Raw genomic sequence first — 9,025 nt, 5'->3', positions numbered from 1 at the left:
CCCTCTGATGTGGCACAACTTGGCGCCCATGGTTCTGCGATTGCCGAAAAGTGGAAAAACGCCGCTTGTTGTCAAAATGAGCTCGGTTTCCATCCCACTTCCTCTTGTCTCTAAAGTTCGATGGGGGTGCGGACGGTGTAGGATTTGTTGTCCTCTCATTCTTGGGCAGCGCTTCTTCCACGTCTAGAGCGCAACCCAACACCTCAGAATAAGGAATTCCCCTGCGACTGGCCACAGCTACCCTTATCTCGGGTCTAAGGCCAGAACGAAACTTCGCAGCCATCTTCTCGTCTGTGTTTACCAATTCTGGCGCATAACGGGTCATCTCACATAGGGCGCGGTCGGACTCCGTGACCGTCATGTTTCCTTGTTTTAGGGTGTGAAACTCCACCACCTTGGCCCGCCGATAACTCATGGGAACATACTTGTTGTAAACTTCTTCCTTAAACTCTTCCCAAGTAAGCGCCTCGCGACGAGCGGGGTCCATGGTTCTCTTCTTGGTTTCCCTCCAAAAATCAGCGGGTCCTGTCAGTTGATAAGTCACGCAGGCCAGGCGTTCCCTATCCGTGCATCCCATAAAGTCAAAGATACGCTCAAGGTCGCGTACCCATGCCTCCGCCTTCGGGGGTTCTCCCAATCCATCAAATTTGGGTGGGTTCTCTTTCCGAAAGGCCTTGATGTATTCCCTTTCATTTGGTTGGGGTAGAGGTGGTGCTGGAGGCGGGGGTGGATTCCCGACACTTCCCTCTGTCTGTTCCCCCACATTGTTCTCCACTCTTGGACCACGTCTACGTCTTGGTGGCATGGTGATCTAAAACACAAGTTAGCACCGTTGTGAATATTCATTGTTATAAAAACACCACTGCTTTCATGCACGCGTACGATACGATAAAACACAAGCACGTAAAGTTATGCGAAAAGTGGAACTTCCATAGATAACGTGGAAAGGAAAAACATAGTACTCGTTCGGAAACAAAAAGGTACTACTGCCATCGTCATAACAACTTAAGAAAACAAAACGGCATCTAACTATCCATCGTTATACTCTTCCTCTTCCCGGTCCTCTTCCTCTTCCGGGTATTCTTCTTCCTATGGGTCCTCTTCTACGTGATACTCATCAACCATGCGGAGGGCTTCTTCGATATCCATGCTTTCGTCCACATAATCATCCTCAAAGCCCGAAACCATTCCTTCTTGTGGTACTGCTTCTCTTTCTGCTGTGGGTTTAACCTCGATCACGTCTTTGTCTTCCCATACTGTTTCATCTTTCCCTTCTTGTATCGACGGTGGTCGCTCGGAACGTGAGTCAATCAAAGCACACGTTAGGGCCTTCAGGAAACCTTTCATGTCGCCGGCCATCATCTGGTTTCTTGGTTCTACCACGTGAATCGACTGGCTGTTGCTTCCATCCAAGATTCCCAATTTTCAGGCATCAACTCGATTAGTCTTCTTATGCCACCATAGGCCGATACATGGTACCCGCAGACATCTCGCCATAGGGTTTCAAAATGAGCGACAACCTCTCTCAAGGCTTTTCCTTCTTCTCTCTCATAGTGATCGTAATCGTATATTGTTTGTCGCATCCTGGCACTATATTGACTGCTCTTAAGCGCGGTTTGTTTCGTTCGTACCATCTACGGAAAAACGAAAGTTTCTTTTAAAATAGCAGTAGCCTACAAGACATTTTGCCCAGAGGGGAGGCCACGCACCGGGGAGGATTGCCGGAAGGCGTGGGACCGAATCAGGGCTACGGTCTCCCAATTTTCGAGCTTGTACACCAACGCCCTCCGCATGCAGAGCAGTGGCCAAACGGAGGATGACTGCAGGAGGATAGCGGAGAAAGCCTTCCCCCAGCCCGGGTTGTATAAGGATTTCACCTACTGGAACTGTTGTCACGACCGCCCATACTAGGGTTACTACAAACGCGGCGATCGTGATACAACATGCAAGGATAGCGTTTTATTTGAAAACTTAATTAACTTAAAAGAATGAAAAACATTTTGGTTTAAAGAAGTTTAAAGTTATAACTTTTCTATTAAATAAGAACGACTCATAATAAATATCTTTAAAAGAAAGCAGCGGAGAAAATTAATTATTAAAAACCCAATCAGCTTCTAAGAAAAACATTTAATTTAATTTTCAAATAACGACGTAACTACTTGGTTAAAACCTAACACAACCATACATGTTCAAACACGAAACGGAAACGATTTAAGGTCTTGAGACATAGTTCAAAATGTAGCAGCGGAAAATAAGGTTTAAAGAGAGTCAAGGATCACGCCTATGTATGAAGACACAACGCATCCTAAGGCTAGCTCAACATCCTCTGCAACATCCTGCTCAACCTGCACATAAGAAAAATAATATGCAGGGCTGAGTACTTGTTGTACTCAATGGGTTCATGCCGAAAATATTTTTTTTATATAACTATGTCATCCATACCAGTGATCTCGAGTTTTAGATAGCAAGAAAAAATATCACGAGAGCACAAAACATTTCAAGTCTGGCCAGACAATTTATATCCTCACTTTTCACATCAATCCATCAATCACAATCATCATATCGCAGTGCGACGAAAGTGTGGCCACACTATTCGCCCACGAGACCGGCCGACTAGCAAGGACGGCTCACGATCCCACCAGTGTACATAGCCTGATAGGGTTTGCGGCCCTACTCAGACCCGAATTCGTTTCACAACACAGTCCTATAGCCTAACGGAGCAAGCTCAGACGAACTAGGCATCAGACAACATCTCACAAACGAAAACATGGCATGACATAACAGTTAAACTACCCTTATAACACCACGTAATATTTTCGGAAAATAAAGAGGTTTGAAAAGAAAGTCCACCTTGTTCGCTTAACAATTCACAACCCAACTTATGGTAACTCTCGTTCCCCGAGTTCACGAATACACAATCACCCTTGTAAATGACAACACAAGTCAGCCTTCCACCAAAAACACATTACTATGCATGTCCTATCGTTTCTCTCTCGTCGTTTTTCTCAATTACCCAACCCCAACATACGTCACAAAGATGGAAAGACACACCGTAATATATTTCAACTTATCTCACGTGATCACATCATTAAACACGTTCCTTGGACATACATGCATCATTTAATACTTTTAAACTTGAAAATAAGAGTTATTTTAACAAGACAGAAAACTGGCAGAACTGTGCGACCGTTTTGTAAAAATCACTATAAATTCACCCGACCTCATATGAAGCTAAATTTTGGTCACAACACAGAAGACACATTCAAGTTCATCCATATAAATTTTCACACTATCAAATACTAAACTCTCTGGTCGGAACATAAAATTTCTGACAGCACTGCGCAGCTCATTTGAAAAATTCACCATAAATTTATCCAATGCCCAAAAAGGCTGAAAATTTTACACGACTCAGAAGACACTCAAATTTTCATATAGTTCAAGAATCACATCAGTCAGAGGTCATTCGGTCGGTCAAACAGAAAACGAAACATTCTTGGCGAGAACACAAGTTTCTGGCAGATTTGCGCAGTCCACTTCAAAAATTTATTAAAAATTCATTTTTCGACAAAAAGGGCTAAAATTTCACATGAGACACAGAAATTCACACGAGACACAGTTTCAGCCATATCAAGAACACGAATTTGATGGGGGATCTTTGGAGAGATTGTAGAGAGGGAGGGACGATTTTTGTGAGGGAGAAATGGGGGCTAGGGTTTGTTTAGGTGGTATTTGAAGTCTAGGGTTATGTTTAATATTTAATTAATTAAGTAATTGTGGGGAAAATACAATTAAATAAATCCCACAATTAAAAGAATAAAATAGGCTTGTGGGGAGGGAGGAATTTCGAAAATTCCATGTAGCACACAACAAGGAATTTATTTGATTTTTACTTGGAGAATATATTCATAGCTTAGGAAATAAAAATAATGAATACAAGGAAACAAATAAATTAAATCTCCAAGTAGGAAAATAAGGTGGGGCCGAAAATAACTAGAGGAAAGCACAAGGAAATTATTTAAATCCTCAATTAAATAGAATATGATTTGAATTTGGTAATTTCTTTATGGGAAAAGACTCCCATATAATAGGTAACAATTAAATAAATTTCCACAAAGAAAAATAGGAGCATGGGGCGTGTGATATGGGTAAGAATTAAAAGGAAATATTCACATCCCCATTTAATTAGACATAGGAAATTAGTATGGTATTTAATTGAATAAAAAGGGATTCCACAAAATAGAAAACAAATAAATTCTCCCCTACAAAATCATGAGGGGGCCGAAAATTTGGCTTAAAAGGCCAAGGAATTGTTTCAACTCTTTATTTAAGTTGGGAGAAGAAATAAAATATGACATGATTTAATTGGATTCAATTCAAAGGAAGGAAGTCAACAAAGCACCTAATTAAATCAAAGAAATTAATTCATCCTCTCATTTTAAATAGGGGATTTTCGAAACTCCCAAGATAAATAGGCTAGAGTTCGAATTTCATGTGATACAATTTAGGGATCAATTGGTTTTTGATTTAATTTGGATAAGAAAAATCCCAAAACAATTTATTAAATCCAAGAAATGAAATACTATCTCAATAATTAGGAAGGGCCGAAAATTTCAATGAATTGACTCGAAAAAGAATAAATGTATGATCCTATTAATTTTTTTTTCCTCAATAGAAAAAATATAAAAACTCAAGCTCATCATTCCACATCAACCACGACAATTTATTTCACGTAAAGCACTCAATCACATAGAACAAAAGTCCCATATTCGAAAATTTCAAAAACATAAATAAAAGAGTCACAAAAGTTCCGGATGTTACAACTGCTTTGTGGTGCTGAACGAATCCGAGAAGTTTCGAGCACGTGTCGACGCTGGCTGGTCGAAGAAGCAATGACTGAACTACACCGGTGATTTCAGCGGCAGCAGCGGTGGTTCCCACGACCTCCCCGAGACGGCCCAGGTGATCCCGACCCCTCGTTCGTTCGCTCGCCGACCTCGCCCGGCTGGGCAAAAGCGGGTGCAACGGGAGGCGAGGGGGGTCGCCGGGGGTTCCTAGGAGGTCCAGTCGGCATCCCCCCTTGGCCAGTCCACAGAGGATCTCAAATTCTTCGCGCGTCAACAAACGCGCGCTCAGATGGTCAAGACGTTAGCCGAATGGCGGGCGGCGACGGACCCCGAGGAGAAGAGTTTTCTCGTGAGCATGCGTGACGATTTAAGTGGAGGCGGCAACAACGGTGGCGACGGAGGCGGCGGCGACGGAGGCGGCGACGGCAACGACGGAGGCGACGGAGACAAGGAGTGAATTTTTTTAATTAATGTACTTTTTTTAATTAATGTACTTTTTTGATTTTATTGTACATTTTTTTAATTAATGTACTTTTTAAAATTTTAATACTATTATTAAATTTTCCCGTATCTTTAATTTCGTATGTTGTGTGATTGTTTATTATTTGTTTTATATAATTTTGAGTGATGTGGGTAGGCTATGGCTAGGCTATGGCTGTGATATTTGTTTGTCTTGATGATGTGGCAGGAGGATTTTTAGGGCTGATGATGTGGCAGGAGGAGTTTGTGGCTATGCTATGGCTGAGCTATTGCTGGGCTATTCCTATTGTGGATGCTCTAAGGTGACAATTCTCCTGATTTTGAATTGATAGAGGTGAGAGGCAGAGAGAGAGATCGGGAAGAGAGGGAGAGAAAGGACTTGCTGCTCAAAATCTGGGGAAGAAGATACTAATGGGCTCGTTTTTTTTTCTTTTTCCAAAGCTCGGACTGCTCCAATTATAAATGAAAGAAAAGAGAAGCATGACTCAATGAAGGGAAATTCTCCGCTTACAAAATTGCAGTCGAAGTAAGGAATTCAAATTCAGAAAAATTAACGAACGAGGTGGGATTTCGAACTAAAGTGTTTTCAAGAGCTTTCGTTTTAATATATCGGTTTGAGCATCATGTTAGTTGTGATCGATTTATTATATTTATTCCAATAATGAGGTGAGATATGTGATCAAAGTGAAAGTGTTGTTGTGCATGTTATGTGGTGTTATGTGTTGATTTATTGAGTGATATTATAAATTGCTTGGTTTTGTTGATGTGTTGTGAATTGATGCTCAACCATGACAGAAAAGTGATTTGTGTTTCAAATACGTTTTTGAGGAAAATAAAGTTTACAAAGGGAATGTCATGCCATGTTTTTATTTTGAGAAATTCCTATCTGTTTGTTTAGCAAGGGAGTTGTCCCTACTTGACCTATTGAAATCGAATTCGGGTTTGACTAGGGAGTGAGTCCCTACTCAGGCTAGTGTACACCAATGGGGATCGTGAGTCGTCTCTTGGGTCGGCCGATCTAGTGATCAAGTTTGCGGCCACATTCTCGTTCACAGGATGTTGATGTTGTTGTTGAGGTTTAGGTTGTTGAGATGATGATTATTTAGTGGGGAGTGAGTCCCTACTATGAGTTTAATCGAATTCGGGTCCTAGCAAGGGAGCGTCCCTACTCGGACTAGTGTACAATATGAGGACCGTGAGTCATCGAAAAGGTTGGCCGGTTTTCGTGCTCGTGGAAAGTGGCCCCCTTACATGGCACCTTAAAGAACAGGTATGGCAGTTTCTTAAGTAAATCAAGGAGAAATGGTTGTGTTTTGAAATGATGGGGAAAAAGGATTTGAGGATGAGTTTAAAGTTTGTGTTGTAGATATTTTAGTGTCTCGGGCCTTTTTAAGTTAAAACCCCGAGGTCACTCAACTGTGGCATGATATAACTGTTTTTATAAAATTATTTTGGCATGTGTTCACTCAGTGCATCAAGTACTCAGCCCTGCATTTCTTTTTAAAAATGTGCAGGTTGAGCGGTGACGAGCGCGATGGGTGTTGAGCATGAAATTGAAGAAGATAGTAAATAAAATTTTCTGAATATATTGTGTCTTCATACATAATATTATTCTTCTCTCGAATGCTTCCGCTGAATGTTGTTTCTTTTGAGTTTATGTATTATTGAGATATAAACCCTTTGAGTTCTCAATTGTTGAGATGATACTCTGATTTTTATTCAAGCTATTCCCGTTTATTTCAAGCTATGGTCGAGTTGAGTTGTTTTCCCCTTTTCTTCCCCGCTTATTTAATCCTCCCCTAGTCACGATCAACCGTGTTTTCTATCCTTAGAAAATGCGGGCGTGACAACAAACGCACCGTCCACTTTCCAAGCTGCTATGAATGCCATCTTCAAGCCTTTTTTGCGACGTTCTGTGATATCTTTTTTCATGATATACTCATCTACAGTGCTACGTTGGAGGATCATGCCAATCACATCTCTTAGGTTCTATCTATCTTAGCTTTCCATCAATTCTTTGTTAAGTTTTCGAAATGTTCTCTTTGTAGCTCCAATGTTGACTACTTAGGACATTTGATTTCAAATGGTGAGCTTAAAGCTGATCTGGCTAAAATTGAGTCTATAGTTTCTTGGCTGACGCCAAAAACTATCAAGCAATTGCATGGATTTCTAGGTCTTACGGGATACTACAGGCGCTTTATCCGACATTATGCTATGATCGCAGCCCCACTCACTTCACTTCTCAAAAAGGATGTATTTCTTTGGTCTAAATCTGCCGATGCTAGCTTTGCAACTTTGAAAGGGGCCATGATTGTAGCGCATGTTCTCCGTTTACCGGATTTCAAATGCACATCTTATGTCGAAACTGATGTTTCTGATGTGGGCATCAGTGCAGTATTACTCCAGGATGGTCATCCTTTGGCTTTCTATAGAAAAAATTTGGGTCTTCTTGGTCTAAAATTGGGTCTCCAGGATGGCCATCCATCGGTGCGATATTACTCCACAAAGAATTGTACGCTATTGTTGAAACAATACAAAAAAATATCTTCTTGGTCGATAATTCGTGATACACAATGATCAAAAAAGTTTGAAGGAATTATTATAGCAAAGTATACAAACACCCGATCAACATTTTTATATTCGGAAGCTCATGGGATATAAATTTCAAATCGAAGATAAAATGGGTTCCTCCAATGGGGTAGCTGAGGCCCTTTCTCGAAGGGAATCTCCGTAATCAGAATCTCATACGTGACAGCTGCTTTGTTGTTCGTTACCTTGGCTCATCCTATATCAGACATCCTTCACACGCTGCGAACTGAGACAGCTGTTATTCCTGCTTTGAAAGAATTGGCAGCTTTGATTTTGGTCGGGACTGCACCATCGCACCTTACGTACTACTGTGATGGCCTTATATACTTTCATCGCAGAATTTATGTCCATACATATTCTCCGTCTCAACTTGCGCTCTTGCATGAGCATCATTCTACTTTGGTGGCTGGACATCCTGGCATTCACCGCACATTTCGCATATTAGCTTCTTTATTTTGGCCAAAAATGCGCAAGGATGTTGTGTCCTTTGTAGTTTCTTGCATGGATTGTCAACAACCAAATATTCTACCCAATACCTAGTGGGTTGTCTCTAACCACTTCCAATTCCGTCCACGGTGTGGGACGATGTGTCTATGGATTTTATCAACTAACAAAGTATGCTCATTTTGCGATTGCGATTGATCAACTACTATTATGCTCATTCCGGCCTTCCTCTGTCTCGGGGTTATACTACTATTATGGTTGCGATTGATCAACTAACAAAGTATGCTCATTTTGCTCATCTTCCAACTTACTTCGATGCTATGCATGTGGCTTTACTTTTTATCGATACTATTGTTAAGCATCACAGGTTTCCAAAGATATTGGTCTCCGACCACGATACGGTTTTTCTTAATGTCGTTTGAGAGAATATGTTAACTTTCTTAATGCCGTTTGAGAGAATATTGGTACTAAGTTACATTTTACAACAGCTTATCATCCACAATCCGATGGATAAACGGAGGTCAGAAACCGTGGGCTTTAGCTGTATTTGAGGGTATTCACATCGGACATACCATCTAATTAGGCTAATATCCTTCATTGGGAAGATTTGGCCTTCAATTGATTCCACCATGACAGTTTGGGAATCTCTCCCTTTCACGCCTTATATG

This window comes from Salvia splendens, chromosome 3, assembly GCF_004379255.2.
Source record: "Salvia splendens isolate huo1 chromosome 3, SspV2, whole genome shotgun sequence".
NCBI classification, from domain to species: Eukaryota; Viridiplantae; Streptophyta; class Magnoliopsida; order Lamiales; family Lamiaceae; genus Salvia; species Salvia splendens.
This window is presented reverse-complemented; position numbering follows the sequence as displayed.